Source organism: Mustela nivalis (genome assembly GCF_964662115.1).
Source record: "Mustela nivalis genome assembly, chromosome: 1".
Taxonomy (NCBI): Eukaryota; Metazoa; Chordata; class Mammalia; order Carnivora; family Mustelidae; genus Mustela; species Mustela nivalis.
Genome location: NC_139020.1, coordinates 130,866,076 through 130,893,902, shown reverse-complemented (window position 1 = coordinate 130,893,902; position 27,827 = coordinate 130,866,076). Strand labels below are relative to the sequence as shown.

Here is a 27,827-nt window from a genome sequence, read left to right as displayed (position 1 = left end):
ATTTAGCTGAGATGTTTTCCCATTCTATTGCACGAACATACTTTTCAGGTGCATACATAGAATTTATTAGGAGGAGGATACATTAGTTTGGCAAACTTCTTCTCCAAAAAAGGGAGGGAATTATTTTAGTGGGGCATCCCAGGGGTATATTCAGAGTTGCTTAGTAAGCATGAACTCGGCATGGCACAGGGTAGAATGAATGTTGTTTTTGATCCAAGACTGATAATATGCTCCTAAGGGGGCTGGCATACTTGGTCTGATGGACTTTCCTTAACAGAAAAAGCAGTCTTGTCTGACGGGCTTATTAGATAAAATTAATTCATTGGATATTTACTGATTACCTGCTCTTTGTCAGGCAGGGTCCCTCCATGTAGGAACTGGTGTCTAAAACATTCCATCCAGTTCTACATTATTAATGTCCTAGCCCAGTGTCTGTTTTCTGCTATCTGGAAACCAGTCCAGTGTGGACACAGCCTTCACAGGGTTTGTGTGCTGTCTTGGAAAAGCATCTGCCTTAACTTCCCATGATTTATCTTGGACCTGGTAGGCACTGCATGGCTGGAGATTTATCTGCTGTTCGGTGGGCACGGGAGGGCCCTGAGCATCAGATCGGAGGTCTGATCCCTGGGCCCACCAACTGCAGCTCGGAAAACCCCTGCATTAGTGCCTCAATTGAGCCAGCTTTGTGGGGGGTGAGGGACTTGGCTGGGCTGCTCAGGCCCACAGTTGAGCTTTAGGGGACATAGTAGATGCATCCAGAATGCCCTGGGCTACAGTCTGTCCTAGCTTTATTGGTGACCAATGGGCTGCTTGGCCAAGGTGAGGTAACCTTGTGGAGGAAAAGTTATTGCTGCTTCTTCCAACAGCCTGGGCCAAGTTAAAGCCAGGACCAGGACTAGGAACGGGGAGAAGGGAATTGAGGGTTTTCAGGATTGCCTTGCTTTATCCCCCAAACTGGTGGCCCATCTGCTCCTTTTCTTACCACTGTTTCTTGTGAATTTGGAAACTGTAAATTAAAACAAAAACTTATTTTTATTTCTACTTGGCAGTACTTACTATGGACTTCATATAAATGGATTAGACTAAAATAACTAAAATCCAAGAAAGAACCATCTTTTCTCCTAATACCCTTTACTTTCTTTGCTACAAAATGAAATGTCAGATGTGGCTTAAAGCAGGTGAAGGGGCCAGTGCCCCAGAGAGGTGAAGGAACCAAGGTTTTGTTGTTCAAATTGGAAGGAATATGAGTTGAGAGCCAAGTTAACTGAGGTAAAAACAACTTTAAACTCAACTTTTATGCTTATTTTTAACAACTTTATGCTTATTGTTATTATTAATATGCCATGATATTAAGCAGCATGGTAGGCATCCTCTGAGATGGCTGCCAGTGACCCTCTGGATGTTCACACTCTTGTGTAATCCCCTTCCCTTGAGTGTGGAAAGACCTAGTGACTTGTTTCTAGTGAGTACGATATTGTAAAAATAACAGGATGTCAATTCCAAGATTAGATTACAAAAAGAGGATGGTTTCTATCTTGGACTCTCTCTTGCTCTCTCTTACTCCCTCTGAGTGAAGCCAGATGCCATGTTGTTAGCCCAGTGGAGAGACCCACATGGTGAAGAACTTAGGGAGGCCAACCACTAATAGCCAGTGAGAAACTTGTCCCTTGTCCAGCAACACTGGAGAACCTGGGTCCTGCCAACATGGGTGTGTAGGATGTAGGTCCTACTCCCAGTGGAGACTGGAGATCCCTTCAACCTTGCATGATGCCCTGATGTCCCCTCATGGTAAGCCTTGAGCCAGAGACTTCCAGCCAAACTGCACCTGGATTCCTGACTCACAGAAACTATGAGGTAATAAATGTTTGTGTTTTAAGCCACTAAATCTGTGGGTAATTTGTTCCAGATTGTTATATAACTCATATAGGCAGTTTATGGTAAAAGCTCTGTTCCTCCAGGATAGACAGCATTGTGGAGTGGTTGAGGGCACAGACTCTTACCCTAGACTTCAAATTCTGGTTCTAGCCACTTGTTAGCTGTGTGACTTTGGGAAAGTCACTTAACCTCTCTGTACCTCAGTTTCCCCATCTGTAAATAGGAAATGTAGCTTTGGCTTTCAGACTCTATAGTCCAGGAAGACTAACTTAAGGGAGGTAGAAATGGGTTTTGATTGACAGAATCCACAGTTTCTGCCACAGTGAGTAGAAAGAAGGGGCAGTGTTGGTGGCTTTGGTGCTCTCATGCCTCTTAGACTCCCAGACAAGGTGGCTCCCCTTCAGCTGAGGGCAGTTTTCCAGAGGAAGAGGCAGCCAACACACAGCTGGAGGCTGGGGGCACAGGTCCCTTAGTCTGGAAGCAAATTATTACTGTTAATTTTTCCATCTTTGCCCTTTCTTTGATGCCCTGAGCCATGTCTGTAGCATCTCTCTGATTTCATGCCACAGGCCCTGTTGAACAGAGCATCTCCCTTCTCAAGACTAAATTATATGTTTCAGAAAAGCCTTCTGCTTCGACCACAGTTATTCATCAGCTTGGATGTAAATTGCTAAGCCTGCCTTCCAATTGTGAAAGTCAAGATTTGTGACATTTAAACGTATTGATGAGATGTAAATGCTCTGTGGATACCCGTCCACAAAGCCCTAGCACTTAGATAAATAAATGACCAAGAAGAAGCTGGAAGAGACGGGCATCCAAAGGTCTCTCTTAGATTGAGAATTGTTCTTTACTGGATGCCAGTGTCTGGTCACCCCTGTCAGTAGTAATGATGTTCGGCTCTTTCCAAATGTCCCCAGTTCACTGTGGGCTGGTTACTTGAAGATGCAACTAGAAAATTCCCCCCCCCCCTTTTTTTCTCTCTTTCTCTTTCTTTCTTCCATTTTCCCCCTCCCTTGCTCTCTCCCTCCCTCCCTTCCTACATCCCCTTCCTTCCTTTCTTTCACTAGGTCCTTCTAATCTGGACACATACTCTAAAAATTAGCATCAAATTTTTGTCTGGGGAAAGGAAAAAATGCATATAAATGGTACTAGTTCTCCTCGATTTGAGTTTCTTGTGTCTTCTTGCTGTTTTCACTTTGCTCTCTAGCAGGAAAATAAAATTGCATTCGATTGACATACTCTCCTGCTGGGAACCCAAGATATATTACACCCTTTCTGTGTGTTCCTAGTTGTGATGAAATGGTAGAGAATCCCTGGCAACCTTGAATAAGAGAGCCATCAGCGATTTATCCAAAATCAGGAAGGAATATAATAATTTACTCATTTTTTCCCCCATTAAAAACGCTGTAAGGGTTGAGGCAGCTGATGCCTGGTGAACAAGAATGTACTTTAATGGAGACCCATTAATAATTTACCTTAATAGTGTAATAGTTGCTGTTTTTGTGGCCAAAAATTTGTTTCAACCCCTGCTTTATGGATGAAAAGCAGGATCAATTAATATTGAGTGATGATAGCCTCCCTGCAGAGAGAAAATGGGAAATCTTGGTGTCGTCATCCGCCTTGTGACAAGAAATAGCTTTTCTTAATTGTACGGAACAGAGAAACCCAGGGGGATGTAATTCATTTCTCTCCAGCTTACAATGTAAATTGAAAGTAAAGAAGAATAACCACATGCCAGACTGGGGATGTGAACTCAACCACTGAGTTATGTCTCACGTGTAGAATTCGCTGGAAACAAGTGGACAGCTCTCTGCCCAAGATGGAGGGCATCCTTCCACAAAGGCATTGCTCAGGTACCTCTGATGGCACATGGCTAGAGGATTTCTCTCTGATAGCGTTATGGAGCTTCTCTGCCTGGAAGTCTCTGTCTCCCACATCTTCTCCTGGTTCATTCCTTCTCCTCCTCTGGTCTCTGCTTAAATGCCACCTTTTCATAGAGAGATCTTCTCTTAAGACCCTGCCTTAAAAAGGGTCCCATTGCTCCATTCACTTTCAACCTTCAGTCCTTGCTTGACTGTCTTCATGGAACTTGTCATCACTGGAATCTCTTTTATTGTTTTGATGTTATTTAGGGTGTCCCCCAACCATAATGTGAGTTCCAAGAGGGCATGACTTTACCTTGTTCATTGCTAAGCCTTAATGCTAAGGGTTAATGCTAAGACATGATTGTTGCATGTCTGAATGAATGATTAATGAGTGTAAAAACTCTGTAATGCGAAAGAATTGAAAAATTCTGGGACGTGAAAAGAAAATTCTTGGACATGCACACCAGCCTTCTTAAAAGGTGTGTTGACTTCAGGTGGATGACACAGTCTGAATTGATCCTCTGAATGTGATTTGGTGCCATTATTCTTATATATTTGTGCCAATGGCCAGAAGTCCCCAAATGTAACCATTCCACGGCCATAATTCTTCCATGACATGCTCTCGGAGGAACCTGTGTATCTTCACAACATTGATCACAATTCTTTATTTGTTCAGTGTCTTCTCCCTTGCTGAATTTTAAACACTTTGAGAATAGAAGCTGTTTCTATCTCATTAACAGCTCTCTCCTCAGCCTCTACCATTGAACTTCATGGCGGTGCTTCTGGGAGTTATAGAAGATGCTGGATGTTGGAACCAGCTGTTGCCACATGGAAGAAGTGTCACAAAGAGAAGGTGGCCCCTTCTCCCCTCTCCTCCATCTAATGTCCATCTGGAGTCCCCATTGGTAGAACTTAATAGGAACCTAAAAGAGGAGGAGGAATGCCATTCTCAGAGTACTGACTCACAATACAGATCAGGGTCTAGAAGGGTGGATGGACCTGAGTGACAGTAACTGAATGATCAGCCCAGTTCACCCCTTCAGATTCCCAGCATCTAAACATCTTTCTGCATGTTTTTAATTCAACAGGACAACACAACAGCCTTGTTTTTGCCTAACAAGATGTGATCTGCTCTTACAGTGCTCTTAGTCTTTCCCCAAGAAGAGGAGACACAAAGTTCCAAGTGGTACAGTGTCCTTCTCTGGATAACATGAGTGATTATTCTAGTTCAGTCTGTAGGATATAGGGTTTATATGGGATTGCTGGAACTGGAAGAGGTTGCAGTGTTGCTCAGCTGTGATGGCTTGACTGTTGGGACTTAGCTTTTGCTCTCAGCCTACACCTCACCTGGTTGGAACTCATCACCTAGTGGAATAATCTAGATATCTAAATACTTAGTGGCCCCCAACCCCTGTTACCTTGATTTTCCATTAATATTTACTCTTGGAATGGAAGTATCAAGAGACACACCAGAGACTGCCCTGGGTTCCATTTTATGGCAACAATCCGATTTCCCCATGGAAATCAGGATCACTCACCCCAGCTAGTACAGTAACCACTTTCTTAGCCTTTTGGTTCTGTGGTATTCATAATCCACAATGGCCAAGGGGCTCTCTCACCTTCCAGCTCAGTGAAACTATTGCTATGTTGTCTGGTAGAAGTATTCCTTCCTTGAGAACCAAGACCTCCAAACCAGCAGATCCAAGAGTTGTATGGTCTGGAGACAAAAAATATCAATTAGGAAGAAGACCTATCCCTTCTCCCACCTCTTGATTGCTAGAACTGTGTATTCTGTCTGTGGTAGAACCTTGTCCTGAAATAGTGAACTCCAGCTTGTCAGGACATTGTCTCCCACTTGAATCCACAGGGAATGTTGGATTGGTGATAATTGGTGATTTTTTTTTTTCAAATAATTTACAGATTTTTCCAAACCTGGTATTGGCTAAGACTGTTTTAGCTCTGCATTTCATGGTGAATCAGTGGTTTCAAAATTGCATTGGATGGAAGCCAATTTTTTTGGTCTCCTCTCCTTGAGTGCTTTAAAGTAGCCAGCAGATGCCTGAAGGTGTCCAGTCCATTGTTCCTAGTATCATTCTTCACCATGGTTGGCTTCCTGGGAGTATGATGGCATCTTTCTCATGGCCCCAGGATTAGCCTAGCCTGTGTGTCTTGGAGGGAGTATCGCCCTCGCCCCGCAAGGACGACAAGAAGCCCCAGTTCGGATGCATCTTCTCTCTCTTTATTTCCGCAAGTCTATACACTTATATACATTTACATGACCAATCAGCGAGCAGGGTACAGGAGGGAGCGAATCAGGCTGTGCACCTAAATGAACAACTTCGCTAGCAACCAATGCTGTTTACTTCCTCTTTGGGCGTTCTGCTTAGTCTCACGAGGCAATCCTAACCTGGCAACTAGCCAGGCGCCATCTTTTAATGGCGGAGTCTGCCCTGGCCAGGGGCCTGCCTCCGACATCTTTCCCTTTTTTCTTTTATGGCAGGGATCGTGCCTGTCTTAGGTTGTCAGTGGCGGGGAATATCCTTACCCGTCATCAGATGGCAGATATCTATGATATATATAGGTTGGTATATTTCCCTTATCAATCTTACCCGTCGTTGACTACCGATCCAGCATACTTAGCCACACTTGGGGGGATGTTCCAGCCTTGGCGGCTAACAAGGCCTGCACCATGGCTTGCTGTTGCCTATGTTGCTGTCGCCTCCAAATTTGCAGTTTCCTTACTAGCAGAATCAAGACCACTACGAGGATTATCATCAGACCAATTATGCTAGCCCATTGTTTCATAAAGGTTAACACATCTTGCAATGTTTTGATTATCTCTGGGAGGGTTGCAAGCTCACCTCTGGTGTTATTTATCCTTGTTATTCCTAGTAGCAGGTGCTGAGTATAGTTTTGGAATTCTGCAGACTAATTCCCCTGCAAGTATTGGGAGAGATGTCGGGAGACATTCTGTTAGTCACTCATATTAGTATAGGCTATGGGAGTTACACAAATTGCCGGGAAGGGTACTATACATCCCAGTCCCAATAGGGCCCCCCATAAGTCCACTTGTTCTTGAACCAAATCCACTCTCTGGTTGACTATCAGGATTCCTGCTTGCAGATGTGCATTGATCTGAGTCTGTGTTTGAAGGGCAGCCGCCGTTCCTTCTGCAAGGGTGTTCACAGCTTCCGCAGTGGGGATAGTTGCAGCAAGCGAGACTGCTGCTGCTGTAGATATAGCCAATGCTGTCACAACGGTGGCTGTGATACCAAAATCTCTCTTCTTTCTGGATAGCACCACCAGTAACTTGTCCTCTGGAATGGAAACTGGGATAGGAACATGGGTAGGGATACGCATAATCACAGCCAGCTTGAAGGCCGTGACATTCCAGCACTGGGAAAGATAGCAATTCTTAGTGCAATTCAACGTATCATTCAGCTCGCTAGCATTTGTTACGAGGAAAAGGAACGGTGGCCAGATGCATATGGGAGTGGGCTGATAAGTAATATTATTGGGACAAGACACATTAACTGTTTTCTCAAAGATACTAGAGTCATTTTGTTTATAAGAACAGTTGAGGAATTTGCCACCATTTAACATGGACACTGCTGAGATATCAGTACATGCTCCTAGCAAATTACAGACCTGCCATGCATCAAAGGGAGAGGAGGGAATATGAGAGAAGAGTTAGTCACTGGTAAAGGATATGGCCATGCTTTAACCACTGCCCACAGCTCTCTGGCTTCAGTCGGCCACAGGAGGTGTAGCATCCCCAGAGTTATCATCAGCATCTTCAGCATCATGACTGGTGTTTGGAGGCAAGGCTGCACGCACCAGCCGCTCTGGGATCCAAATTGGAGCCTCCTTTTCCTGTGGAAAAACACATACAGACCCCCTACTCCATACTAACACTGGATCTGGTCCATTCCACTTTCCTGTGAGGATGTCCCTCCAAAGTACTAAAGGCTTAGGGGAAGCAGCAGCATCACTTGCCTGTCTGTCTGCAGCTGATTTACCCGTTTTGTCCAACGTTAAAAATTTCAAAATAAAGAGAATGGTGTTGAGCTTATCTTTAGGGGACCTGAAGGTGTCCCCTATTCCCCCTTTTTGTTTATAAAGCGCATTTTTTATTGTAAGATGCGCGTGCTCCACAACACCCTGTCCTTGTGGGTTATAGGGTATTCCATGTATCAAGTGAATGTCAAGTTGTTGTAGGAAGGCTTTAAAGGGTTGTGAGGTGTAGGCTGGACCATTATCTGTCTTTAATTGGTGTGGCTTTCCCCATGCCGCAAAAGCCTGTAGGCAATGGGCAATAACATCTCTGGATTTTTCCCCCGTATGCACTGAGGCGAAAATTATTCCAAAGCAGGTATCTACAGAGACATGAACATATCTTAACTTTCCAAATTCTGAAACATGTGTGACATCCATATGCCATATAGGATTAGGTAACAAACCCTTAGGATTAACCCCCAAGGATAGTGCAGGTAGTAAGATCACGCAATTTCTGCAGGAGACTACTATGTCCCGTGCCTGTGCTTTTGTTATGTTAAATTTGAGGCGAAGAGTTAAAGCATTGTTTCTTCAAATCCTCCCCTAAGTGGTCCCCTTGAGGTATGTTTAGCAAGCCTTCATCTAGGAACCATGGAGCCGCCTTTTCCACTGTATTCAAAAAGGCCCGAGCAGTTTTTGCTTTTAGTGGAGTTCCATTGGCTTTCAGCAGGTCTTCTAAAGACCCTTCCAACCGCACTTTAGATACTTCAGATCCCATTATGAACACACAGACAACAGACGCAGACGCTAAAGACTCGCCGCTAAATTCCGGCTCTAAGGCCGCCCCGCTTCTTATTGCGGACTTGTACAAGATTCCCACCACTTTGATCGTGGTCTCTTCCCCGCTTACCTGCGGTTTTGATAAGAAAATCCCGGCTCTATGGCCGCCCCGCTTCTTGTTGCGGTCTTGTACAAGTTTCCCACCACCTTTGTCGTGGTTTTACCCCGCATACCTGCGGACTTCTCCCTTGCAAGGTTTTTCTATTTTTACTCCCCGCTTTACCACGGAATTCCCACTTTTGAACGTGGCTAATGTCCCCGCTTACCTGCGGACCTTTACTCCCCGCTTTCCTGCGGATTACCTTGCAAGATTCCTTTATTTAGTTCCCGGGTGCCGGCGCCATTTATCGCCCTCGGCGCACAAGGACGACAAGACGCCCTGGTTCGGATGCATCTTCTCTCTCTTCTCTCTTTATTTCTGCAAGTCTACACACTTATATACGCTTACATGACCAATCAGCGAGCAAGGTACAGGAGGGAACGAATCAGGCTGTGCACCTAAACGAACAACTTCGCTAACAACCAATGTTGTTTACTTCCTCTTTGGGCGTTCCACTTAGTCTCACGAGGCAGTCCTAACCTGGCAACTAGCCAGGCGCCATCTTTTTTTTTTTTTTTTTAAAGATTTTATTTATTTATTTGACAGAGAGAGATCACAAGTAGGCAGAGAGGAAGGCAGAGAGAGAGAGAGAGGAGGAAGCAGGCTCGCAGCTGAGCAGAGAGCCCAATGTGGGACTCCATCCCAGAACCCTGAGATCATGACCTGAGCCGAAGGCAGAGGCTTTAACCCACTGAGCCACCCAGGCGCCCCCAGGCGCCATCTTTTAATGGCGGAGGCCGCCCTGGCCAGGGGCCTGCCTCCGACTTGGGAGGAGGGAGAATAGCAGCTTCAGCTAATTAGTCCACCACTATTTATCAATCCATCCCCTTGCCCATCAGGGACTAGCACTGGTTGAGTGATTAAAAGCATGAACTTTGGTGGGGCATAGATGTGGGGTGAGGCCTGCAGACATGGTGGGAGAGCTATTTCATTCATTTTGTGACCTTGAGTAAGTTACTTAGCATCCCTGGGTCTCTTTTTCTTTTTTCTTTTTTTCTTTTTTCAGTGTTCCAAGATTCATTGTTTATGCGCCATACCCAGTGCTCCAAGTAATATGTGCCCTCCTTAATACCCACCACCAGGCTCAGTTTCTTATCTGTAAAATGGTAGTGTATTCCCCGGGTTGTTGGAATTAAATGAAATCATCAGATATGACATTGGGTAGGCCCATAGATAAGACTTGGTAAATGGTAGCTGTTTTAATGATATCAGGTGCAAAGAAGAGTCAAGTTAGATGTGTGTCCATGAGGGCCTGACAGGATTTACTGCCTAAAACAGGAATGATTCTTTGAACCTTCGTGCCCTCACCTGGAAAATGAAGTTGTGTGTCCTAATTGATCTTTCTGCAAGGTCCCGCCCACTGCGAAGATGTTGACAAGCAGTGGTTCACTGCCCTGAGCAGCTAACTGTGAGATAGAATGGTGTGGAATGTGGCACAGCCCGGGCTATGAGAACCATGGGCATTAGTCGAGGAAAGGGCAGTGTTTACAAGGGTGAGGGCCCTGGGCAACCCGGGATGAGGATGGGGCAGGATAGAGAAAAATGGGGAGACTTGAGGAAAAGCTCCCCCTCAGAGGTAGAAGCTGGTTGTGTTGGGGAAAATAGTAGCGCTTCAAATTAACAGAGGGCTTGCAAAAGAATGCAGCATGCTTTTGTGGCTCTTATTTAATCGTTTCGATAATAAGAAACTCTAAGTCTTACAGGGTTTATCTATAGGTAGGATAAGAAGATGATCAATCTGTGGAAATTTGGTGCCTTGTAGCACCCCCAATGGCCTGGCGTCACGCCATCTTTCCCAGTTTTGGAGCTGAGGTAGGTTTCTCTGGCTTACAGAATTGAATGGGCTGCCCTAAAGGAATAGGCATGGTAACTGCACTGAGAAAATAGTGTGTGTGTGTGTGTGTGTGCTCGTGCGTGTGCGTGTACACATGCACGCGTGCACACATGCACTTGCACATGATAGCAACTGGGTGTTAGCAATGAGGACATTTATGGCCAATAGTGATTTCCTAGCAGCACTTAGAAGAGAGAGGAACCTCTGAGGTCACCCTACCCAGGTGTGGAAACTGAGGCATTAACAGAGAAAGAGCTTGCCCAGGACCAGTCAACCTGGTGGCGCCAGCCCCTGGAAGATTCCAGATTTTTTGGCGACTCCTAGTCTCACCATGGCCTCGAATTGGCCACGTTCCTCAGTTTTTCATCATTTAACATTGTGTTAATCAGTTCAGCCTCAGATGTCTCCTCCTGTGTAATTAGGGGGCCGACTAAAGGTCTGTGAAGGTCATTATGTGTTGAGACAAAGTCTGCTTCTTTCAAACAGGAAATTGTGTTCTCCTGAAATTGGAAACATAATAGAATGGTCTCTGCCTTGCTGAGGTTCCACATCTTAGTCTGGCTGGGTGTTCCTTGTAATTCCAGTATACTCCAGATAAACCCTCAGGGATGCCTCCTGGCCAGTCCTCCTGTGTACATCTGTCAGAAAGCTGTAACCTCCGGGCTTTTCCATGGTCTCCCTTCTCTTTCTGGCCTCAGTTGTTTGACTGGGTTCTTGTTCTGAAACATTTTTTAAAGTTCTAATTTCTTCTCCTCACTAAATGAGGCCTGGGACCTGGGGTCATGACTCAGGTTTGTAGTTATCTTTGTAGATGATATTTGTTGCTTTTATATATCCAGTGTTTAATGAATTCCTTTATCTCATTTCTCAAATCCTGTTCTCAGTCACAGAAAGGAGGAGGGCTGTTTGGGGCAAGACACATAATCTCTCTCTAAGGGGCTCCACATCCCAATGCCTTTCCTTTTTTTTTAAAAGGCAAAGTCCCAAATTTCATAAAGTTTTAACATTTCTTATGTCATTCAGGGGAAATAAATGTGACTTTGACTTCTCAAATTCTAGGCAGTGTTTTTGTTTGTTTGTTTTGTTTTTTTGCTTTTTTGGGTTTTTTAATGGCTTAAATTCCTTCATGCTGTGTCAGTTGGGGAGATGAAAAGGGACAGAAAAGAAAGATAGTAAATACAAGAAGCATAAGCAGGAAGTGCTTGGTCCTCTCATCCCCACACCACATCCCATAGCTGCAGAGACCCTTGTATAGAGATGCTGTTGGTGGATATGTGTCCAGTGAATTCTGAGGCTCTGTGAGGGGGCCAATGAAAATGACTGAAAAGAAAAAAAAATAAGACATTCATGTGAATTTCTCAGGGTCCCCTTAAAAAAAGAATGGTGCCTTTCTAAACAATATCTTAAGACATTTCAAATTCAAAGGAATAAAAAAAAAAGTTTGAAAATAACACTCTGATTTTTAAAAAATGTTTTGGTCAAATTTGTGAGATGGCAGAATTATGCTTTGTAGGTGTTTTGTTCATGTTATAAGACTTTAGAAATGTGGAATAACCAGCTGACACTCATTTGTGCCTAACAAGAGATCTTTGATGAGGAAGTGACTTAAAATAGAGGGACGGGTCTGAACTCTACTCCCAGTTCTGTAATTGGCCAGTGGAGCATTGCAGGTCCAGCTACCTCCCTTTCCTCACTGCCTGTTTATTCAGAACTTGACTGTGTCCCAAGTCACTGCATAGGCCTTGAATGTGAATTCTCACACCAATCCTGTGAGGCAGGTACTGTTATTATCAACATTTTCTGGCAGGAAACCAAGGTGCAAAGCATCTTGGTAACTCTCTGAAGGAGACACTGGCTTTTGTGTCATGAAGCTGGGGATTTGCGTCCAGGCTGTCTGACACCTATGCCCACAATAGTGCCAGAATAGTATATATATATATATACTGTTCCCTCCCTCTGCATAAAATAGGCTATGGCATGTGACTTAATTTTGTTTTTTAAAATGACTTATGTTATGTGGGTGTCATAGGCCTTGATTTATAATTACACATTATTATTAGACTATAATTTTATTTAAAACAAGGTTTTGATCAGAAATTTAGTTCTTAAATATAACTTGTTCATAGAGGCAAGGTGATGCATATTAAAAGTTTGCTTTGTTGTGTGTTTTGTGGGACTAGATAAGAAAAGTAGGAAGCACCTATATTTTTATTTTGTAGGTATAACAATGTAAAACTTTCCAAAGCATTTTTTGCTCACCTCTGCATATTTTAGCCTTAAATAACTCTGTGAGGTAGGTTAGACAGATATTGAGTGTAGTTATAAAAGTCACTTAAAAATCTTTGCCTGGGGGCACCTGGGTGGCTCACTTGTTAGGCATCTGCCTTCAGCTCAGGTCATGATCCCAGGGTCCTGGGATCAAGCCCCGCATCAGGCTCCCTGCTCAGCGGGAAGCCTGCTTCTTCCTCTCCCACTCCCCCGCTTGTGTTCCCTCTCTTGCTCACTGTATCTCTCTTTGTCAAATCATAAATAAAATCTTAAAAAAAAAAATCTTTGTCTGTCGGTTCTTACTTCCAAGTCAACTTGGGATTGGTCTTCATTGATTGTCATTTTTCTTGAGAATGAGTCACATTTAGATCACATTTTGGAACAATATTTGGATGATATCCTGGACATTGTAACTGTCATGTTGTGGAGACCCTGGATTCTGTTATATTCCTTTGGTTAGTGTTGATTTTTGTTTGATTGTATAAGCAGGTAGTTTACTTGATTTGACTCTAATTGCAAACAATGTCTCTTGGGTAGCTCAATCTCAGCCTGACAGGTTGGAGGGTACTTCATGCAGGAGTGGTTCAGGAATCAGCCAGAGATATGGACAGAGTTTAGAGATAGCATTTGAGGCACCTCATCTCTGGCTATTTCCTTTCTGATACTCCCTTCTCATTTTACAGCAGCTGAAGTCACCCTGGATTCTGTTTCTCCAAGCCAGTAAGATTGTGGGTTTCTGTCTGAGTTTTAGCTTCCTCTGTGGTACACACTAGGACTTGCTCTTAGCCAGAGACCATACATAAACTTAGTCTAGAAGCTTTCCTCTAAGTGATGACTCCCCTCCAGTGTCTGCTTGCCTTGACTCACTCTCCAGTAACCTCTGATAGCTTTGTTTAGGCTTTTGTTCAGAGCCTATAGTTGTCATCTGCAGGACAGTCCATCTGATAGGAGCCTCCTCAGCCATACAGAAGTAGGGCTGTAGAGACAAATATTAACATCCCTATTTTATAGATGAACAAATGGCAGTACCAAAGGACCACATCTCTTGAGTTTGTTGGTAATGACTGATTATAAGTCTCTGGGTCTGTTGCCTGGTCCTCTTTTTTTCCTTTCTGTCCCTTCCCATCTACCTCTCTGCTCATGTGGCTTGGCTTAGTAGTTGAACAAAGGAGGTTTCTTTTCCATGTCAATGCCATTGACAATGTACCTGAGGCTCTCCTGCTGACACTGATAAACTGATCATTACTGGAGGGCAGGCGCTGGTGTGCAGTGGGGAGGGCATGTTTTAGAGTCTCTGATAGATCATGGTTCAGATTTCACTCTGTTTGCTAACCCTGTGATCTTCAGCAAGTTACTTAACCTTTCTTTGCCCACAGCTACACGGGGTCATTGTCAGGGTGAAATGAGATAACATATCTGGAGTGCCTGGGACAGAGCAGACCTTCAGGAAATGTCTTTGTGTCAACAGAAAGAGTCCTTGGGGGTGTATTTTCTGTGATTCATTGTCCTAACTTTTTATGGACCCGGCCTTGGCTCTGTGTCCAGTCAGTGTTAATGTGGGAAGAGGGAAAAGAATAAGTTTCATGTTCAAGGGGAGCAAGCATCTGCCAGACCCAAGGTCTTCTTCCCTGGAAGTCCTGGAGGGGCTTCTGACTCAGATGTCTGTCCTGAGCCACAGGCCTTCTCCCTGTTTCCTTCCGAGGACCCTGTTCTGCCACTCTCCTAGAGCTTCATCTCTCCAGTTTTCTTGGCTCCGGGGCCAGGTTTTTGTTGAAGAATGTGGATCTGCCTTTGCAGTGCCTCTTGGTGTTGGCTAGTGTTCTCCATTCCTATGACCCGTGTTTGTTTAGTGTCCCAGCTTTGTCTTGCCTGGATCAATGTAATAGCCTTGCTGCTGGCTGGCAGTGGCAACTCTTGCTCTTGTGAACTGCTTAACAATAATAATGCTACCACTGTGGAATACTTAATACTCACAACCACCACAGGCAGCTCATGTGGTGATTACCATATGCAAGGCATTGCTCAAAATCCTTCACTTACACTAACTCTCTTAATCCTTATAATACTCGATGAAGTTTGTATTATGATCATACCCATTTTACAGATAAGCACACTGCTGGGAAGGAGGTGCCTGGGTGGCTCAGTCAGTTAAGCATCAGCCTTCCACTCAGGTCACCATGCTGGGGGTCCTGGGATCAAGCCCGCGTCTGACTCCTTGCGAGCCTGCTTCTCCCTCTGCCCCTCTCCCTACTCTTGTTCTCTCTCTCAAATAAATTAATAAAATCTTAAAAAAATAAAGAATGCTGCTGGGGAGTAGCACAGCCAAAATTTTAACTTAGGTGCCTACGTCCAGAGGCTTGAGGACTTCAATAAGCAGCTAAATTTTTTTTTTTTTTTTTGCTTTAACATGTAACCAGATGGGTACCTGTTGGGTAGGGACACAGTTGTTCTTCTTTTTATTTGGACCTGGAGTAGGTGAAGGACCCAAAGATCGTCACTGGCCTGCTGCCAAAGGAAACTCCACCTTAGTGGCCTGCTGTCGGATGTGGTTCAGGCAGGCTGAGTGATGGCAGAATGGACCGACCTTTTGCCAGCATAGAGATAGATAGATGGCTGCATGCCTGCCTTCATGGCTCAGCCACAGGAAGGAAAAGCAAACGTGCCCTTATCTGGCTGTGTCTAATTATGTGGCATTTTCTGTCTCGGTTATAAAGATTTAATTGCTGCATTGTACTGGGGCATCAGGGCCTCTTAGAAGTCATCTTTTATGATTGGTGATAATTGGCCCAGCTTGAATTGGCTTCAGCTAGTTGCAATTTCCTTACCAGTTTTAATCTGAGATCTGATTTTAGCTTTATCTTTTTTTCTGAGTCGAGTTTGTTTTGTTTTTATTTTTTTTCAACTCTGAATGCTAGGTTCCACGATCAGCCTTTTTCTTTACACTATCACTCTACTTGGGCTGACTTATGCATCAGACATCTAATTTAAAGATATAGAAGACATAGAAAGAAACCTCTGGGAGGGTTTTGGTGGCTTGGTAGAGAAAACACCACAAAAGAGGGAACCCTGCCCCTCATTTTGTCAGTGCTGTTAGGATCTGAGGCTGGATCTCAGGGTGGGGCACATTCAACAGCCGCGGGGTGTAGACAGACAGCATCTAATGGAGCCCTGCTTATCTACAAGAAACTCCAGACAGAACACACTCCATAAAAAATTAACGACAGCGAGGATTTGGAAAATCCTAAAGATAAGTTTCCAAATGAAAAAGATAAAAAGCTTGTCGTCTGAAAGGGAATGAGGTATGAGCCACATAAATTAAGCTGACAGAATTTCTAGAAAGCAAAAAGTGTGCTGAGGCATCGCCAACAGTGGAATATAAATATATCTCCCCCCGTTATCGTTCTGGGGTCTGTAGTCTCCATATTGATGTTTCTGTGCTTTGAGTAAGCACTTCCTGAATGCTCCAGTCTTTGAGTCTAGCGGGCTTGATTTATGAAGAAAAGAGAACAATCATGAATGGGAAAGGTTCACTAGGAATTAATTGAGAGGTGAGAGGGAGCCGGCTTCTCCCCGCCACCTTCCATGCTGGGTGTTGATGACCCATGGGTGCAGTGGGGTGAGGGACCATGTGCTTTACACCTTCCTTCCCATGTGGGTTCACTCCCAGCTTGGACTGCCAAGGCTGCTTGCTGTGAGTGGCTCTCAGCCATTTCTTCCTTTCGTCCTTCAGTAGAACTTTGTTTCCCTTCGCTTTCATCTCCTCAATTGATGCTCATGAACTGCAGGTAGGTGTTCGAACCCCTAGCATCCCTTCCAGGTCCTTGGGCAACTCATCTTTGTGCTCTTCCCCGCTCACCCTTAAGTCCGGGCATTCTCAGAGGTCACGCCTTGCCCCTCTTCTCTTACAGAAGCTCATCCTGGGGGTAGGCGCATGCCTGGTGTGCTGAGGGACAGCACGCAGTCAGTGTGTCTGGTCCAGTTAGAGAAGGGGAGAGTGGTCAGAGGTCGTGAGACCGGTCCTGTGCGTAGGGCCTGTAGCTGTGTGGCTTTCCCTCCTAGAGCGTGTGAGTAGAGGCTGGCCATGTTCTGGGGGCCGAGCTTGTGAGCTGTATGGCCACTGTGTAAGTGAGGCGTTATTCACATTTTGCTCTTTGTATCCCCAGGCTGAAAGCTCAAGGTGCTGTAATTTCTTCTTATCTCCCCTCCTGCTATTTCCAGTACCATCATACCTACTTGATTCTTTTTTCCATCATCTTTCTATTCTTCCCTTGGTCACATCCTTCCCGTGGACACTGGCCTACGCTTTTAGTGCAGAAGTAGACTGCAGTGGTGACTCCTCTCTACTGAAATTCTCACCCCAGCTCCTTCTTTTAACACAACACTCATTCTTCTCCACACCAAGGTAAGAATTGGCCTTGGGGTCTGTCATTTTGTTTCACCCTCTTTCTTGCTCCTCCCTCTAATCAGAGTGCCCTTTCTTTGTCCTCCCTGCTTTTCTCTGTAGCCTAATTACTCTGTCTTGACCTGTGTTAGATAGCTCACTGTCTAGAAAGAACGAGACACATATTGTTTCAGTTATCTCTTGCTGTATGAAACATTACCCTGAAGTTGGTGGCCTAATGCTTTATTTCTTACGAGTCTGTGGGTTGACTAGGCACAGTAGGGCAGCTCGTCAGCTCATGTGCTGTGACCTACGGCAACTTAGTGTAGCTGCTTCAGCCAGAGCGTGGCTGAAGATCCAAAATGGCTCCGTTCACTTCTTGGACAAATAATGGTGATTGTTGACTGGGGCATCTGATGCATCTCTCTCTGGTCTTGTTCTTCTCATGTGTCTCTCCCATTCAGGAGTTTGTCTTCAGCTGGATCCCAAGAAGGTGGAAGTGGAAGCTGCCATGCTCCCAGGCCCAGGCCTGGAAATGGCACAGTGCCCTTCAGCTCCATGCTGTAGATCAAGGCGGGTCACGAGGCCAGCCTAGATTCAGTGGGAAGGGAAGTTGACCTTCCCTCTTGGTGGAAGTGGCATGCACACACAGACATGGGAGAAACTGGGGGCAGCCAGTTTTATAAACAAATAAGCCAATAAGCTGGCCTACAATATTGGTGACTGTAGCAAGAACAGAGGTATGCTTTCATTCATTCAGCCTGGATTTACTGAATACTTACTGTGTCCTTGGAGGACTTATTAGGCAAACGAGGCTAAGGCCCTTTCTTGAGCTTCCTCCAGAAAAGTGAAATGTGCTAGAAATGAATCTACCTGCAGGAGGCCACAAGAATCGCTGCTCTGAGCCCTTCCCTCTCCTGGGTGACATTTCTCTGCTGACTAGCCAGCTGGAACTTTTAAAAAAACATGGTTACTAATTATTTGTAATCATTTGTATTTTTTAAATGATTGCTTTTTTTGTGTGTGTCTTTAGCTTTTTTTTTTTTTAATTAGGATGCTTGTGTTTTTCTTTACCAGTTTTTAAAGATTTAAAAAAAATATATTGAGGATTTTTAACTTCTTAGTCTCATAACATTTAATATTTAAGATACGCATTTGAAATAATATATGGTACGGTGGTTGGAGTTCATGTATGTCTGTTGTGTTAATTCTTCAATTACCTCTTATGTCCCTTGGGCTCAGAGACTCATTTTTATGTTTTATAGTCTTCTGTTTTATAGGTGCTCGTGGTAAGCCCTGAAATGCCTTCCTTGTTTGCAGCTGAGAGAAGTGAGCATGGGTGTCTGTACTCCTTTACCTCAGCATAGCCCTTGCTTTGTAGAGCTGTAAGCCTTGTTCGGCAGACAAGGGATATGTTTCTGAAACCCTCAGCTCATAAGGTAGAAGAAAATCCTGCTGTAAAAAGTGTTAGTTTCTGGGGGTACTTGGTGTTTTACTTGAAAATCAGGCTTCAAAGAAAATAAGAAAATAATTGGCATGGTGTGCTAAGTTGCACCCTCATCAGATTGTACAATTTTGTGAAACTGCCCCCTCTTGGTGGTTTTATCAGTGAGCAGAAAGAATCCTCTGTACTCTTTATGGACTTCGTGAACCACCAGTTGGGAAATTAGGAATAGACAATGCAGGAGATCTCTTTGAGCTTCATAAGGCAGTAACTTTTGCAATATTCACATATAGTATCATCAGTAAATAACAATAGAGATTTTATAGACATCCCAACTTTAAAATATTCTAACTTCTTTCATGTCAGAATCTGAAATAGAAATGTGGTCCTCAAGCAAAGCTTGATTCCTTTGTAGTTGGGGCAGGGGGATGATGCATTTTGGAGGCATTCTTCATTGTAAGAACAGAACAGACAAGGCAGAGTGTTAGCTGGAAAATGAGTTTGAGGGGAGACATGGGTTTGGGGGGCACCAAATATGCTGTGTCTGGGGACTTGGACTCGAAAACAGGGTGTTGGGGACCACTGAAGAATTCACAGCATAAGTGGCACACAACGATGAGCATTTAAGTGGCTCACTCATGGAAATGTGAGCTCAATTCTGCTTTTGCCTTTCTGTCTCCAAAAAAGTCTGAACACTGAGAGGATCAACTTTGGGATCCTCTCAGGGAGGCCTTGAGAGCCTTTCCTTCCTCCAAAGTTTGCTTTCCTCTGATCTGAGGGGAGTTTGTGTTTCTTTTTTTAAAGTCATGATTCCCTTACTTTTATAAATTCGTCTTTCTCTTCTCTCTTCCACGTTGCTTTGCCCTCTTCAGCCATAAGTCCATTTTTTTTTTCTGGAAAAATGGGGCTTTATAGTTGGCAAGATGTAGATATGCCCCACACAGCTTTCTGCATAAAATGTCATGAAAAGAGTAGCTGCCGCAATAGGTTGTGTGTGTGTGTGTGTGTGTTAATGTTGGTGATCTTATGATTCTGAAACTCAGTATCCATAATTGGCATGGTGTGCTAAGTTGCACCCTCATCAGATTGTACAATTTTGTGAAAAAGAAGCAATTTGCCAGGCATTGTGTCAAACAGAGGAGGAGAGGAAAGATGGCCTTTCAAGTCCTTATTAAGTGTCGAACTATATCAGAATTCCTTGTTTTCTTGTTTTGTTTAATAGTGTGTGTGTGTGTGTGTGTGTGTGTGTGTGTGTGTGTGTCTAAGCTGCCATCCTCTATTGGGGACATTTCTTCCTCCAGCTCAGGGACTGCCATGATGAACGCTTTTAACAATCAAATGGATAAATATTGAACATATTCTTCAGGATTCTTTTCATTGTTCTGCCTTACATGTTCATTCTCTGAACAACAACAAAAATGCCTATGAAATGTTAAGACTTTCTTTCCTCCAAGTGGCATCCTTGAATCCTTGCCTTCCTCTCTTTGTTTGTTCCAGCAGATTTCCAAGGTGACTGCCGAAACTCCCCAAATGCTCCAAAGATAGAAGAACCCTTAATTGTGTTTGCTGGGACTCCTCGTTTTTCCAGACTGAGCCTGTCCAGTTCAGACTCCCCTCCCTCTGCTTGTTGTATTAATCTTAAAAAATGATTATAATAAATATTGGGAGGGAAAGCAATTTAGAGTAGTGGGAAGGTGGCTAGGGTAAACATTGGGGGACCTTAGCTACTCTTCTGTCTCAAGTTAACTCACAGGTCACTGGCAGTGTCTGAGCCTTCTCTCTCAATATATAGAGCTTCCTCTATATAAAACAGGCACTGACAAACTTTTTCAGTAAAGGGAAAGATAGTAAATATTTGGGGTTTGGGGGCACTGTGGTCTCTCTAGAACTACTCCACTCCACCAGTGTCACGCAAAAGCAGCCTCAGACAATATGTAAATGAATGCCTGTGGCTGTGATCCCATAAAAATTTACCTAAACAGGCAATGGGCTGGACTTGGCTTGCACACCATAGTTTGGCATCCCCTAGTCTAAAAGATTGAAGTAGTAAATACTGCCTTATTCTTTCCCCCAGAGGCTTATAAGAGGGAAAGAAAATATTGTGGTGAAAGTACTCTGAAAAATATAAGGGAGGGATTTCTGCTTCTGGGTAAGATTGAGCAGTTTGAGGCATATGAACGATCCCAAGAAGAACAAGGAAAGCCATATAAAATACACATATACAAACACACTCACAAATCATTCTGTTCAAAAGCACTGCGGGGTGTTGGAGCATCTGGATGGTGCAGTAAGTTAAGTGTCTGACTCTTGGTTTTGGCTCTTGTTGTGATCTCAAGGTCCTGAGATCGAGCCCCACGTGGGGCTCCATGCTCAACACGTAGTCTGCTTAAGGTTCTCTCTCCCTCTTGCTCTGTCCTTCCTGCTTGTGCTCTCTCTCTCTCAAATAAATAAAATAAATCTTTTTTTTTTTTTTTAAAGCCCCTGAGTGGTATTGAAACAATGAGGACAGGGTGGGAGCTTCAGGAAGAGGATGAGGAGAAGGTGAGCCTATAGCTGTGTGGCAGCTGTTTTCCTAAAGGCATTTCTGGTTTGGCATGCTGGCAAGGGACTGGAAGTCCAGGCTTTGCCTGGCTGGAGAGAGAAACCGGCAGAGATTTTGGTAGCCGCATTGGACTATATTGGAGAGACAAAATTGCCTAGTCGGTTAAGTTTCCTCCTCAAGACAGTTGCTGAATCCTGAAACTGCATGGACTAGGGAGTTCAAAGGTCTATCAGAAAGCAAACACCACCGCCCCATCCCCCCTACTCCCCCACCCCACCCCCGTCATCCCCCTCCACCTCCAACTCTCAGATAGTAGAAAGGCTGTTCAGCAGTCCTGGTGTTTGGGAAGATAAAGATGAGCATTCAAGACCTGCTTTGGGAGGTGGGAAGAGGTGGGAGCAGAGTTGAAAGCCTTGGCAGGCCACGTCCTGGGAACAGGAGTGACCCAGGGGAAGTTTAGTCCTATCTCAGTCCCTCACTGCTTGAGGTTCAGCCTCATCTTCCACCACAGCTCCATCTGCACGCAGAAGGCAGAGCCCTCTCTTGAGGAAAGCAACTTCATCAGAAGTCCCTTCATTTGTTTTATATGTGGGCTCTAGTATCAGTGAAAAATGATTAGGCATGCCAGTGTCACCCAGAAAAACAAGAGAGAAACAGATAATATAAATAGACACACAGGTGGTCCAGAATTTACTGATTAGAGTTTATAAAAAAAAAAATTAAAAACAGTGATTAATATGTTCAAGAAATTTTCTGAACAGGGAAAATAGATGAAAAGATGGAAAATTTCAACAGAGGATTGGCATCTGTAAAGACTCAAATGGGCATTCTGTTAGTGGAAAAATGGGAAATAACTCAGTACAGGGGTTTAACAGAACATCCTACATAGCAGACAACAAAGCAAAGTGGATTGGAAGGAAGGTTAATGGGATTACTCAGATTGAAGTGTGGAGAGGAAAAAGTGGAAGGTACAGAACATAAGAGAAAGGGATACAGTGAGGAGTCTATGATATGTATATGTATATGATATGTCTCAAAAGAAGACAGGGAGAGAATGGGACAGAAGCAATATTTGAAGCGAATATGGCTAAAACTTTTCCCCTAATGTATGAGAGATACCCACCCACAGATTCAAGATGTGAGAATACAATGAATAAACATAGGGTGCTGAATGGATTAGGATGTCATGGAAAAACAAACGATTCACTAACATTCTCAATTACTATTACTAGTGGATAAGACCCATATACAGGCCCAAGACTTAATGCATTTACTTCCCTGAGCCCTGTCCTCCAACCAAACCTGTTGCCCGGGTGTCTCCTGAATTTTCCCACTTCTCTACTTCTGTCAAACAAACAAACAAACAAACAAACAAAACCAAAAAACAGCAACAACAAAACACCCCTCAAACCTGTGTTATTTAGAGTATAATGAATTTTAATCCAGTAGACAATGGAGAGAATTTGATTTAAAATCCTTATGGAAGAAGCTGATGTGAATTAGCTATTGTGCATTTTGATATTTGCTGATGGTGGAGGCGTTCTGGAAGGAAAAATTATTCTGGACTCACAGGCCAAATCTATACCATCTGAGTGAATTGAGGTAATTGCTCAGATTATATAGACCCTGCCTGCCAGATAATTGAGGTAAATGGGGTTATTAATTTGAAGTAGCTAGGTAATTGGGTCTGCCTCCCTTTGATAATGTAAACATGGTCACATTGTGTAATTCCATAATTGCTTGAAAGGGCTCTATTCTTTCTCTTGAGGCACCTGCTATTGTCTGTAGCTTGGCCATTGGGTTATAGTGTATTAGATTATTACAGACAAACCCCAGTACTTAGCCTGGGTTTCCTAGTGAAAAATACATACAGATGTGTGTGTAAAACTAAAAATGGGAATATAGGGAGTCTTTTAAAGTTTAATTATTTTTGATAATTCATGGAAGAGTTTCACAGAAATATGGCCTCCAAGGTAAATCACCTCAGAGTCTTTTTGAGGAAATGGTCTCCCCTTTCTAAGACATTGTTTTCATTGAACCCTACTGTAATTTCTGTATTTAAATCTTCCAAGAAAGTCATTATAGCAGAGCTTATTCCTCATCAAACATGGTCATAGGGCAGTCTGGTTCAGTTCATTAGCTGAATGTTGCCTAATGGGATCTATGCTGTGATTTAGCTGTTGGGTCACGGACATTTGACTTGATCCATCATAGGCTTGCACGGGCCCATGTTGTCCCTGCGCCTCGATGGGCCTTTCTAGCTCACTTTCCAAATGACTGAGTAGTGTGTTCTGAGACTTCTCTGATTTATATCAGGACCAAGCCAGTGTTGTCTGTCATTTTGTTTGAGAAGTCTGGCCATTCGAGAGTAGGGGCTACTTTACAAAAGGTAAGAGATTCTGGAGTGAGTGGGTGGGAGGGAGTGGACCATGTCATAGCAGGAGAGGCCACACGTCTCAAATGTTCTGAAACCTTCTGGCTCTAAAATATTCTTTCTGGTTTTAGACCTCACATCCTGAATTTTGGCTTGGAAATTGAGGCTCAAGCAATGTCTGCTCATATGTCTCTCACATTCGTTATTTGTATAACAGGCCTTTGATATGATACTTTTACTTTAGCCAAAAAAGGAGAAAACTGGGAAGAATATTTCAGTTAAAAAAATATATTCCCTACCCAACCTCTGAGTGAAATGTGAGGTTTTGATCTTGGCCAGTGATGTTGGTGGCTGACATCACCGATCCTCTTATTCTATTTCCTACTTCGCTTGGCTTGCTCAGATGTGGTCTGAAGAGGATGAGGGCCATTCACACAAAAGTGGGATCAGCAAATTCAGATGAACTGCCCACCTGAGGCTCCTGAAGTCTTCCCTCTGTGCCGTGAGTTTATTTATAAACCTAATGGGCCTTGGGGGAATCAAAAATGAGGAGAGGAGGAATTTGTTCCTAAAATGAAAACCAAATATGGTTAAAAAGAAAAAAAAAATCTCCTGTGTGCAGCTTCTCCCACCAGCCTCCAATAAAAGTACACATATCAAAACAACACACAGTAGATAAAAACCACATTGGAAAAAGAGAAATTGAGACAGTTCTGGTGTTCTACAGGGCCAGAAGAATCCACATAATTTATTCTCTCTGCAATGCATATTTGACATACCATATTATCTGATTTTTTATAATACTTATATGTGATATCTTGATCATCTCTGAAACTCACAAACATTCAGACCAGAGCTATGTCCACCTACAGTGTCGAAATGAGCCCATCACTTGGAAAGTTCACGCTCTCAAAAACATCTTGGCTGTGGTTATCTGAGAAGAAAAAAATCACATTTAATTTTCTGAGTTTTCTATTTTGGGCTGCAAATGTCAAACAACTTAAAGTTACAGAACGATAAGCCTCTCTCTAAACATATTATCCTATAAATCTTAGAGCTTGCTTTTCTTTAGTATTTAAACAAATGGTCAACATTTCTCTAGTAATATGCTCACTCTTCATTCTTTTTCTCTACCATGATGATATTGACTAAGTCATTACAGAGATAAAGGCCAGCTACTCAGGCAAGGGAATTCTGAACAGGGACTAGAATTGTTAAGAAAAATTTTGGAGAATTTTGAGTGTAGATTTAAGTTTGATTTTTAATTTTCAGTCTTTTGACATACTGGTAAAATGGACATCAGTATTTCACATGGGTAAAGGACTCTTCCTGTGAGAATTTAGATGTCTGAAATACTTTGTGAACATTACTTAGTCTTTTCTGCTTCCATGAAGACTGATTTCATTCAGTTGAAATCCTGGTTGGTTACTTTAGAGAATTCATGGAGCTGAGCATTGCATTTTCAATTGATCTTCAGATTTCTGTATTTCCAACACGCTAGGGAAAAAAGTGGAAAAACCCACTATACCTTTCCATAAAATAAGAGTAACTATGGCGTGAGACATTCTCCAGAGGAAACTGAAATTTATAGAAAGTAGCCATGGTTTTGAGAATTATTTCGGCGTCTTTATGCTTTGTATTTGTATGCATCCGAGTTTTTAGTTACTGGAATTTGACATCTAAATGAGAGGCTGTTACTGTGATATGTAAATAGAACGTACGGGTCGAAATGCTTGTCATTATGGAGGTTGGAAAGACAATTTACGATGTACAAAGATGGAAAAGCTCACTAAATATCTGTATTGCAGAGCCGGTGCAAGAAGAAAGCTATAGATAGATGGGCTTCTTGTGGATGAACAGAATCAATGACAAGTTAAAGGAAAAATTCACTTTACTGGTAGGGAAAATGTTTTCCAGATGTCAGTGAGGACAGTACTTCCTTCCTTCCCTCTGCCTCAGCTTGGGCAAAGAATGCAACTACCTGGGGCCCCAACTCCCTGGGCTGGGTTTTAATCATATAGCAGGTTACATGCTATATTGAACTATTTCCATGCCTGCCCCGACTAGACTGGGTAAGCCCTGTTTGGCCTGACACTTTATTGGGCTGACTTTTTTTTTTTTTACCCCTATCCTGGCATCTGGTATAAGCCTGGCATTTGGCAGGTGCTTAATAAATGTCTAATGAATTAAGGCTTATTGATAAAAAAAAAAAAAACTTTTTGTAAGAATTATTTATATTTATATTATAATCACATTTATTTATATACCATAAATATTTATATATTATAATTATGTCGTTATCTTATTTATTCCCCATCCCACTGTGAGATTAGTAGTTCAATTTTTGTTTCAGGCAGCATTCACCATGTTCCATCAGAAGGACTTGAAACAAAACAGTTAGATTTTATTTTTAATTCAAAGAATTAAATAATGGTATTTTTTTAGTAAGTTTATGGAGCTTATACTTCTGAACTTTGAGCTTAAGACTGTCTTGAGACTTTTGAGGCACCTCGAATATTCTTAAGATATAATACCAACTGGTATTTATTGGGCATTTACTACGTCTAAGGCATCTAATCCTTTTGCTTTCTATAAAGCTTCTGTCAGGTAAATGCAGTTCTTGGCCCTTTTTATGCTTGGGGAAATAGAAGCGCAGAGAGATTTAAATAACTCACCCAAGTTCATTCACTAAGTGGCTAAGCCAGGGTTTGAGCCCAGGGAGTCTCTCTCCTCAGTGTGCGTTCCTGATCCCTGAGGAACACTTTGAGCTTCTTGGGAGTGGCTGACGTGCCCGCAGTGTTTATTGAAGGCACTGAATTTACTGAGACAGGCTGGTCCCTTGGAAGAGGCATCTTCTAGCCCTGTGTGGAAGCAGTAAGTCATCTGGGCTGGTAGAGGCCATCAAACAAGCGTGGTGGACTGTAAAAGATTAAAGAGCCACTTTTCCTGTCATTCTCCCAGAAAGTTTCACACATACTTGTTGAAGTTCATACAGAGCGGACATCTGCCATTTTGTAAACTTTTTATTGACTCATAATACACATAGAGTATTTTGCTTTTACAAGGAAGTGGTGCTTGAAACAGTCAACATCTCTGTGTCAACCAGACATGAGTCTAGCAGTTCTCAGAGTACGGTCTGGGAACCCCGGGGAGCTCCTAAGGGGCAAAACTCTTTTCAAATTAACGCTAAGGTCTTTATTTGCCTTATTCACTCATTCTCTCACAGGTGGACCGGGGAGTTTTCCAGAGGCTGCGTGGTGTACAATGACATCATCACCACTTAATGTGTGCTTGGATAATCTTCTTTTAAAAATGCCTTAGTTTTAGGGGCATCCGGGTGGCTCAGTGGGTTAAGCTTCTGCCTTCAGTTTCGGTTGTAATCTCAGGGTCCTGGGATTGGCTCTTTGCTCAGCAGGGAGCCTGCCTCCCCCTCGCCCTCTGCCTGCCTCTCTGCCTGCTTGTGATCTCTGTGTCAAATAAATAAATACATAAATAAAACCTTTAAAAAATTCCTTTGTTTCAAGTTTTCTGATATAAAAAATATCAACATATTACTCATACAAACAAAAGCTCTTAGGGAATTCTCAAGAATTTTTCAGAGTGAAAAAGCCATGCTGAGACCCTTTGACCCTTTTTCTCAGAGTTTCTTCAATTGACAGTGTTTACTATTTTTGGTAATAAATTTATTTCGAATATACCTGAGTTTGTAATCCCTTTCCAATGTGTAAGAGGTTGGGTAAGACGAAATTTGCCTTAGAAAGAGAAACCATTCTTCTCTTTGAGCTGCCTCACAACTTTTAGGGTACTCTCAAAGCCAAAGCCGGAGCAATGTATTTCCTAAAAGAAAAGGTTTCTTTTCTCCCGTGGTTCTCCAAAGATTGGGTCTTCATTCTAACTTGTAGAGCATAATTTGAGAAAGAACAGTCCCAGTTACTGTACTTGCTAATAAGTCAGCCTGCTGAGCTCCAGAATCCATTCTTTTCTGTGTGATCAAAACCAAGCTGCATTTCTCCTTCCTGACAGTTCATCCCCTCCGCTTCGAGGTTTGAAGAATTAGCTGTTCGTAGATTAAGTGCTCTTAATCAGTTCCTCTTACATTACAATGTAAAGTTCTCTTGTGTTCGGCAGAGAACTTGATTTTCATTTGATATCTGCGATCACGGACTAGTAAATGCATTCCCAGGAAATTTCATGAAGAGCAATAGTAATGCAGAGCTGGGGTGGAGGTAGTGGGGGATGTGGAGCTAATTGATTAGTTTAGAATCTTCTAATTTCCATGAGGAATGGAGGAGCCCAATTTGTACTTCT

At 43.1% G+C, this 27,827-nt stretch overlaps 1 protein-coding gene and 1 long non-coding RNA gene across 3 annotated transcripts in view; both read left to right on the top strand.

Moving 5' to 3' along the window:
- The window catches only part of RFTN1 (raftlin, lipid raft linker 1), a 195,758-nt gene that overhangs the window by 30,749 nt on the left and 137,182 nt on the right, over window positions 1–27,827 (top strand). The gene's annotated exons all lie outside the window — the stretch shown is intronic.
- Window positions 23,923–27,031, top strand: LOC309841759. The gene is made up of 2 exons (XR_014299297.1): window positions 23,923–24,021; window positions 26,746–27,031. It is a non-coding gene; the product is annotated as an uncharacterized lncRNA (long non-coding RNA).